The sequence below is a fragment of the Mixophyes fleayi genome, chromosome 6, assembly GCF_038048845.1.
Source record: "Mixophyes fleayi isolate aMixFle1 chromosome 6, aMixFle1.hap1, whole genome shotgun sequence".
In the NCBI taxonomy this organism is placed as follows: Eukaryota; Metazoa; Chordata; class Amphibia; order Anura; family Limnodynastidae; genus Mixophyes; species Mixophyes fleayi.
This window is the reverse complement of record NC_134407.1, coordinates 105,065,093-105,075,104: the sequence shown is the minus strand read 5'-3', so window position 1 is coordinate 105,075,104 and position 10,012 is coordinate 105,065,093.

Sequence of the window (10,012 nt, the reverse complement as noted above, 5' to 3'; positions counted from 1 at the left end):
GGACTTGTGACAGTGACACATTTACCAACTGAAGTAGCTGTTAGTTAAGTTAACACTTACACATGACTGTACATGACTGTCACAACAGGGCGGACATAGCTGTCAAATGGACAGCAAATGGACAAACAAATCAATGTTTTGTTTGTTTTTCTTTGTATTGTTTTAAATTGTACACATACACACAAATTGGTTAATATATGAGATTTGTGTTACCTGAAGAACAAACAGTCTGGAAGGCGAAGGGATGTGGTCAGGAGTCTACTGGACCCTGGAGAGATGGACAAGGTAGGCCAGTAGCTCCCAGAGTGTATCTTCAAGGCCTAGCGGAGGCAGCACATGGTCTGGCTCAGCTGGGTAAGAGAAGGTATGTGCAAGCTAGTAAGACCATATTGGTGTGTATCAGATGTTTCTTTTCAAGCTGGTAGGAAGGCAATGTCCTGTCTTGAGTGAGAAAAAATATCAGGAAGACAATACCAATAGAGCCATCCCAGACCCCTTCTACAGGTGGACTTTCTTCAGGTAAAACAAATCAACTTTATCCAGTTACCACCTTGCAGGATCCTCAAGTATGTACTGGTGTACCAATGAAATATATCTGGGTAACGGTGTATTGAAATGTTTCTAATGTATTGCTGTGTTTTTGTTAGTAGATGTGGTATCCCTAGAGTTATAGAAAGTGAAAGGGGTATTCATTTTATTGGTAATAACTTTATAATGTATGAGCAGTGATAGGAAAATTACATACTTTTGATCAGCCACAAACCAGTTGGAAAATAAAGTAACGGTACTAGCTAGAACGATTTGAATGGAATGAGGGTTGAAACTTGATTGGAGTGGCTGGTAGCTTCGGCCACTAGTCCTCCCCGCTATCAAAATCATTCCTAAACTGTCTCTTAACCTGTCATCTTTTGAAATGTTTTTGACTTTTCTTGTGGTGAGTTTGTAACGGAGAGACTGTTCTAGACCTTGAGAGGAAAAGCAAATAGTGAGATAGCAACCGAGAACATTCTAAACACTGTCTCCTGAGGTGTTATACTAACTGTTATGATGTTGGACTGGGAGAGTAAGTTGTGGAACTGTAATTTCCTACGCTCAGGTTGTTTGACAGACAGGTACCAAGTGTTGACGACCAGCATCTCGTCCTTAGGGGTAGCAGAGAGACATTAGTACCCATTCCATCCACTGCAGAGGAGTCAACACCCGGAGAAGGTTCCAGTTACACTCGTGAATCTGTTCTGGGAGACCCCGATTGCAGTTAACGACACCTGAGCCAAGAACTTTGCAACAAAGTTGTCCAGCATGAAGTAGTAGTTTTTCCTGTCTTTCCTGTTCTGTGTTTCTCTCATCTCATTCTCTTTTTAGGACTGTCAATTCTTTCAATTGTGAACAAGTGACAGTGGCTGGTTCAGGTAGTGATATTGAGAGTTGGGGATGAAGGAGAAATTGTTTGCACAATCGGTCCAGCCAATTACTCTATTTAATTCAGGGGTAAAGGAAAATTTGGTAACCTTGGAGCTTGGAGACAGTGTGAGTGGCTATTGTCTGAGGAGTATTGCGTCCGTAAGTACGTTGACCCCATAGATAAAGAGACCAGTAATATTCGGATTTGAGGAGGCATCCTTAAAAATGATTGTCATTCTCGGGTGGGTAAGGTTGTAGAGCAAACAGTGCTGGGTGTGCTCTCACGTGTCTCAGAGATTACATCAGGTAGGACTAGTTCTCTTTCCACTAAATATTCCTGAGGTACCCAAATTATGGGGTGGGAGGTCACTGGGGGAAAGGTAAGACAGCTAGGTCCCTTAGTTTGGAGTCTCCCAATATTTGGCAGACCTAACACTGTTTCACTTGCAAAGAAACTTGAGTATTGAGAGATTGGGAAGAACAAACAGACAATAGCCCGCCCCATAAGTGTTGATGAAAAGAACTGTTAATATTATTAGAATGTATATACTAGCTCAGGTTGAAGGAAATTGTAAATTACATTGTTGATAGACTTAGGATGATGTTATTGGTGAACATGTGTTATTTAAATGTTGTCTAAGCTAAAAGACATGTTTTGGACAGATGAACATGTTAGCCATGAAGAACTGTTGTAGAATATTCTGTATTGTTGATACATGTTCTATCGCACCCTTAAAGGGCATACAAAAGGTTATCTCAAAGCTCCAGAAGTATATCATCATCATCATCATCATCATCATTTATATAGCTCCAACATATTCCGTAGTGCTTTACAATTGGGGACAAACACAGTAAACTAATAAACAAACTGGGTAAAACAGACAAAGAGGTGAGAAGGCCCTGCTCACAAGCTTACAATCTATGGGACAATGGGAGTTTTATACATGAGGTTAAGTCTACATTTTGCATTTCGGTCCAGCCAGACTGCAAAGATAAAAGTTACTCATAAGCTAAATGATCCTGTCGCACAAAAATGTTGGTCAGGGGATAGTTGTCTTGTATGAAATTGTGTAACGGATGGTTATAGGGTAATGTAGTGAGGTTAAGAGGGTGGATGAGGAATATTATAGGCTTGTCTGAAGAGGTGGGTTTACAGAGAACACTTGAAAGTTTGTAGACCAGAGGAGAGTCTTATTGTGTGAGGGAGAGAATTCCATGAAGTGGGTGCAGCCTAAAAAAAGTCCTGTAACCAGGAATGGGAGGATGTAATGAGGGTGGATGAGAGACGCAGATCTTGTGCAGAACGGAGTTGCCAAGTTGGGAGATATTTTGAGACAAGAGAGGAGATATATGTTGGTGCAGCTCTGTTGATGGTCTTGTAGGTTATTAAAAGTATTTTATATTGGATTCTGTAGAAAACAGGCAACCAGTGTAGAGACATACAGAGTAATTTAGTGGAAGAATAATGATTTGCAAGGAAAATCAATCTTGCTGCATGCGAAATAGATTATAGGGGTTTGAGTCTGTTTTGGGAAAGACTAGTAAGGAGGGAATTGCAATAGTCAATGCGGGAGATGATAAGTGCATTAATTAAGGTTTTTGCAGTGTCTTGTGTGAGATATGTGTGAATTCTGAAATTTTTTTATAGATGTATATAACATGATTTAGATATAGAGTCAATGTGGGGAACAAAGGATAGGTGTGAGTCGAGGATTACACTTAGGCAGCGAGCTTGTGGGGTGGGATTTATGGTCATGTTATCAACAGAAATAGAAATGTCAGGTAGGCTCTTGTTGGTGGGTGGAAATATTATTAACTCTGTTTTAGAAAGATTAAGTTTGAGTTGGCGAGAGGACAACCAAGATGAAATGGCAGAAAGACAGTTACACGGAACAACACAGATGTCGAGAGATCAGTAGAGGATAGACAAATTTAGGTATCATCTGCATAGAGATGATATTGAAATCCAAAGGAACTTATTAGATTTCCAAGAGAAGCGGTATAGATAGAGAACAGCTGTTAGGAACCCCTCCAGCCGCCACAACACAACCCGGAGTCTACTCTGCCAGTCAGGTGTTCACTGGAGCCCCTGATGGTGGGGACAGACTGGGCTGCAGACTGACAGAGGGTCGTGATGTGTGTACCGGCTGGGGAGAACCCAGGCAAGCGGAGTGGAATCCAAGCAAAGGTCAGGGGCCGGCAGCAGACAACAGTACCAGTATACAAGCTGAGGTCAGGGGTCACAAGCAGACAGGGAGATAGGTATTCAAGCCAGAGGTCAGGGTCATGAGATTCACAAGCAAAGTCCAAATCCAAGCCAAGGGTCATACACGGGTAAACAACAGCAATTCCAATAGACAGGAACAAGGCAGAGAGCAGGTTCAGCAGACTGGATACAGAAACTATAACCGGCAATGAGGCAGCAGACCTCATTGCCTTAAATACCAATACAGACCAATCAGTAGTTGGATACACTGCTGCAGGCTAATTACTCATACAGAGCAGGGCCAATCAGGGCTTGTCCCTGAAATACACAGATGCAGGCTAATGCCTGTAATATCAGCCCACTAATTAAATCAGCCCACAGGCTGCCTGTCGTGCGCATGCGCCCGCCTACCGCCAGGAGGCAGCGTCCGGCCGTTGCCTTGGTGACGGCCGGGCAGGAAAAGGAAATGACGTCCCGGTCGTCAAGGTGACGGCCGGGACGCCAGGGAGATCCAGAAGCGAGCCTCAGCGGCTGTGAGTACCACCGCGGCTTGTGACAGTACCCCCCCTTGAGGAGGGGTTAAGGAACCCCAACACCCAGGTTTTCTTGGAAATTTCCTGAAGAACTCCTTCAGCTACTTAGGAGCATGGAGTTGTCTCCGTGGAATCCAAGACCGCTCTTCTAACACACGATTCCTCCACTGCACTAGGAAGTGCACCTGACCTTCCACTTTTTTGGAATCCAGGATCTTCTGAACAACGTATCTTGGTGGTCTGTTTGAATTTCTCCCAAGCAAACTTGAAGACTGGATTTGACTCAGATATAATACCGGCTTCAAAAGAGAACAGTGAAATGTGTTGGGGATTCTTAATGAGCCCAGAATTGTTAGCCTAAATGCGACAGAATTCACCTGCTTAATGATAAGGAACGGACCGATGAACTTAGGGCCCAACTTCTTGCAAGGTTTTCTGAGCCTAATGTTCTTTGTGGATAGCCACACTTTCTGGCCCACTATGAGGGAGCAGGTGGTACGGTGATGGTCTGAATTTTTTTTTGCAACAAATGAAGCTTGTCTCAAAGATGACTGTACTTTCCTCCAGATAACTCTGAGATCCCTGGCAGTGGAGCGGATCTCCTGGATACCAACGGACTTGAGTGAATACAAAGAGTTAGATCTGGGGTGAAAACCATCATAACAAAAAAACGGAGAGGTCTTGGTAGATGAGTGACAGGAATTATTGCAGGCAAATTCCGCCCAGGGTAACAAGGAAGACCAGTTATTGTGGAACTCCGATGTGTAGCATCGTAAAAACTTCTCTAAGGACTGGTTAACCCTTTCAGTTTGCCCATTTGACTGAGGGTGGTATGCGGATGACAAACTGACCTTGATTCCGAGAAGGGTACAGAAGGATTTCCAGAATTGTGCTATGAACTGAGAACCTCGATCGGAGACAATGTCAGTAGGGAGTCCATAGAGCCGGAAAATATGTTGAATGAATAAGACGGCCAAATCCCGAGCAGTAGGCAATCTGGTTAATGGAATGAAATAGGACATTTTGCTGAACCGGTCTACCACGACCCAAATGGTATTGTGTCCTGCAGAAAGTGGTAGATCAACTATAAAGTTCATGGACAAGTGTGTCCATGGTTTTGCAGGAATGGCCAAAGGAACTAACTGACCTACTGGACGGATCCTGGGGACTTTGTTTCTGGCACAAACCTCACATGAGAGGACATGACTCTTGACGTCAGCCGACAAGGATGGCCACCAGACCGTACGGGAAAGAATTTCCAGCGTATTGTGAATTCCAGGGTGTCCAGCAGACCTACTGTTATGCGCTTCTGCGAGAACCGCCTTCCTTAAATGGACTGGAACAAAGAGACATCGCTCCGGGGTAGTATCAGGGGCTAATTTCTGGAATCTTTGAAGTGTGATACTCAGATCTTGGGTTAACCCAGCATGGATTACGGAAGGAGGAATAATAGGCTCTGGGTCTGTGACTGGAACGTGGTGTGCCAAGAAACTTCTAGACACAGCATCTACCCGGACAATTTTAGAACCTGGTCTGTAGGTGATCAGGAAGTTAAACCGGGTAAAGAATAACGACCAACGGGCCTGTCTGGGATTTAAACGTTTGGCCGATTGTATATATTGCAAATTCTTATGGTCGGTAATGACAGAGATCTGATGTGAAGCACCCTCCAACCAATGCGCCACTCCTCGAAGGCCCATTTGATTGCCAATAGTTCTCTATTACCGACATCATAATTGGCTTCCGCTGAAGAAAACTGACGGGAGAAATAGGCACATGGGTGTAGACGATTAGTATGAAGATCCTTCTGTGATAGGATGGCACCAGCACCAACGTCAGAGGCGTCGACCTCAAGAACAAATGTCTTAGCTGGATCTGGGTGTCTAAGGACTTGAGCAGAGACAAAAGCCTGTTTCAGGTTTTCAAATGAGGCTACTGCTTGGGGCGACCAATTAGTTGGATCCATTCCTTTACGGGTCAGGGCGACAATGGGAGCCACCATTTCAGCAAAGCCATGAATGAATCTTCTATAATAGTTGGAGAGGCCCAGGAACCTCTGAACCGCCTTAAGATTGTTTGGTTGCACCCAATCCAAAATAGCCTGAACCTTAGTTGAATCCATGGAGAATCCCTCTGAAGAGATTACGTAACCTAAAAAGGATACCTTCTGCACCTCAAACTCACACTTTTCAAGCTTGGCGTAAAGGTGGTTCTCTCGCAATTTTTGTAGAACTTGTTTGACGTGGCTCTGATGTGCGGGCAAAGATTTAGAATAGATGAGGATATCATCTAAATAGACGACCACGAAACAACCAAGGAAGTCCCGAAGAACTTCATTGATCAAGTCCTGGAATACTGCAGGTGCATTGCTAAGGCCAAACGGCATGACCAGATATTCGTAGTGGCCAGAGTGCGTATTGAATGCCGTCTTTCACTCATCTCCTTCCTTGATACGGATGAGGTTATACGCTCCCCGAAGGTCGATTTTCGTGAAGACAGTAGCACCTCTCAATTGATCAAATAATACTGAGTTAAGCGGAAGGGGATAGGTGTTCTTAAATGTGATAAGATTCAATCCCCGGTAGTCTATGCAGGGTCTTAGTCCTCCATCCTTTTTGGATACAAAGAAGCATCCGGCTCCTACGGGAGATTTGGATGGCCTAATAAAGCCTTTCTCCAGATTTTCATTGATGTATTCCTGCATGGATTTGGTCTCTGGACCAGAGAGGGAGTACAGGCACCCCTTAGGTAACATGGAACCAGGGATAAGCTCGATGGCACAGTCGAAGTCACGGTGTGGTGGTAAGGTATCAGCAGCCCTCTTGGAGAACACATCCCAGAATTCATGTTATTGTGAGGGAAGCTGCTCCGGAATGGACTGAATCATACGCAGAGGCAGTGACAAGCAAGACTGTGTACAATAAGAGCTCCACTGGATAATTTCTCCTTTTACCCAGTCCATGACAGGATTATGACGGCAAAGCCATGAGTGGCCCAGGATCAAGGGAACCGACGAACAGTCGATAAGGAAGAAGGTTATTGACTCTGAATGGAGAGCTCCGACATTCAACTGTAGTGACGGGGTCTCCCAGAAAATCTTGCCACCAGTCAACGGACTTCCATCTAAACCACAGACAGTAATAGCAGATTTGAGTTTTACCATTGGAATTCCAGCAGTGCGGGCAAACCCAATGTCAAGGAAGTTGCCTGCAGCTCCACTATCAATGTAGGCCGACAGGTCCACAGAACGAGCACTGAACGTGAGCTGTGCAGGGATCAATACAGCATTTTTCGGGGAGACAATTTGCAGACCTAGGTAAATCTTCCCCTCATTCCCTAGGCATGCTCTTTTCCCGGCTTATTTGGGCAGGAACGAGAGAAGTGGCCCTTGGTGCCACAATAAAGACATAGACCTTGTGATCGTCTCCTGTCTCTTTCCTCAGGAGAGAGACGATACGCTCCTAATTGCATAGGCTCCTCATCATCGGTGGAAACAGGAACCAAGGCAGATGGAGGAGAAGATGCCTCCTTTTCAGATTTTCGCTCTTTAATCCTCCTGTCAATTTTAATGGAGAGGTGCATCAGATCTTCCAGTGAGGTAGGAGACTGATATTGCACCAAGGAGTCTTTAATCTGTTCCGACAGGCCTAGACGAAACTGATTGCGTAAGGCAGGGTCATTCCATCCACTGTCAGGTGACCATCTACGAAATTCAGCGCATTATTCCTCTGCCGACCACCGGCCTTGTTTCAAGGCCCGTAGATGAGCTTCAGCGGAAGCCATTCGATCCGGGTCATCATACAGTAAACCTAATGCCTCGAAAAAAGCGTCTACTGATTGCATGGCAGGACTGGTCTGTGGCAAGGAAAAGGCCCAGGACTGGGGGTCACCCTGTAGGAGAGAAATGATAATCCCGACTCTTTGTTGCTCTGAACCGGAGGAGCGGGGTCTCTACCAGAAATAGAGCTTGCAGCTCTCCTTGAAATGCCGGAACAGGGATCTATTTCCGGAGAACCGGTCCGGTAAATTCATCTTAGGTTCACAGGTGGAACTCGGAGTGGGTTGTGAAGTTTTTGCAGTTTCTTCTTGAACGGACAAACGCTCAGACAATCCCTGGATCATTTGATACAGGGACTCCACATGGCCCGCTAGGGCTTGCACCGGAGACGGTGAAGTTCCGCTTCCATCCATCTCAAACTTCGTCTCCGGAACTTCTGTTTTAGGCCGCCACAACACAACCCGGAGTCTACTCTGCCAGTCAGGTGTTTACTGGAGCCCCTGATGGTGGGGACAGACTGGGCTGCAGACTGACAGAGGGTCGTGAAGTATGTACCGGCTGGGAAGAACCCAGGCAAGCGGAGTGGAATCCAAGCAAAGGTCAGGGGCCGGCAGCAGACAACAGTACCAGTATACAAGCTGAGGTCATGGGTCACGAGCAGACAGGGAGATAGGTATTCAAGCCAGAGGTCAGGGTCACAAGATTCACAAGCAAAGTCCAAATCCAAGCCAAGGGTCATACACGGGTAAACAACAGCAATTCCAATAGACAGGAACAAGGCAGAGAGCAGGTTCAGCAGACTGGATACAGAAACTATAACCAGCAATGAGGCAGCAGACCTCATTGCCTTAAATACCAATACAGACCAATCAGTAGTTGGATACACTGCTGCAGGCTAATTACTCATACAGAGCAGGGCCAATCAGGGCTTGTCCCTGAAATACACAGTTGCAGGCTAATGCCTGTAATATCAGCCCACTAATTAAATCAGCCCACAGGCTGCCTGTCATACGCATGCGCCCGGCTACCGCCGGGACGCAGCGCTATTGTAGAGGCGTCCGGCCGTTGCCTTGGTGACGGCCGGGCAGGAAGAGGAAATGACGTCCCGGTCGTCAAGGTGACGGCCAGGACGCCAGGGAGAGCCAGAAGCGAGCCGCGGCGGCTGTGAGTACCGCCGCGGCTCGTGACAACAGCAGAGGACCTAGCACTGAACCTTGCAGTACTCCAACTGATAAAGGAATCAGAGCAGAGGTGGCCCCAGAGATATTAACAGTGAAAGAGCGATTAGAAAGGTAGGATGAGAACCAGGATAGAACAGTGTCTTGAAAACCTAGGGATTGCAATGTTTGTATGAGAAGAGAGTGGTCAACGGTGTCAAATGCAGTCAAGAGATCCAGGAGAATTAGGAGAGAGTAGTGGTGTTTAGTTTCAGCAGTGATCAGATCATTGACAACCTTAGTCAACGCAGTCTCTGTGGAATGTTGAGAACGAAAGCCAGACTGAAGAGGATCCAACAGGTTGTTTGCAGAAACTAAGAGTGTGAGTCGAGTGTAGGCAAGTCTCTCTAGAAGCTTGGAGGGGCACGGGAGCTGTGAGATGGGACAGTAATTTGAGAGAGGGTTAGTGTTGGAATCTTGTTTTTTTAGAATAGGAGTAATCACTGCTTGTATAGTGATGGAAAGATGCCAGTAGAGAGCAAGAGATGACAGATTTTAGTTAGAGGTGAAATGAGCACAGGAGACAGGGATCTACCAATTTGCGAGGGAATAGGATCAAGAGGACAGGAGAAAGAGTAGGAAGATAAGAAGAGAGGGTGTCAGAGGGTAGTGGGAAGGAATTGAGCTGATTGCTTGTCGAGGAAGAGAATATCATTTCTAGTCTGATCTTATCAATCTTGTCCTTGAAGTAGGAAGCAAGATCCTGGGCACTGATAGTAGACGGAGGGTTTGGGGTGGGAGGATTGAGAAGAGATTTAAATGTGTTAAAAAGGCTTTTGGGGTTAGAAGCCTGAGCATAGATAAGAGATTGGAAGTATTTTTGTTTTGCAGTGTCCAGAGCATTTCATTAGGAGCATTAGATAGAAGTATATGTGAA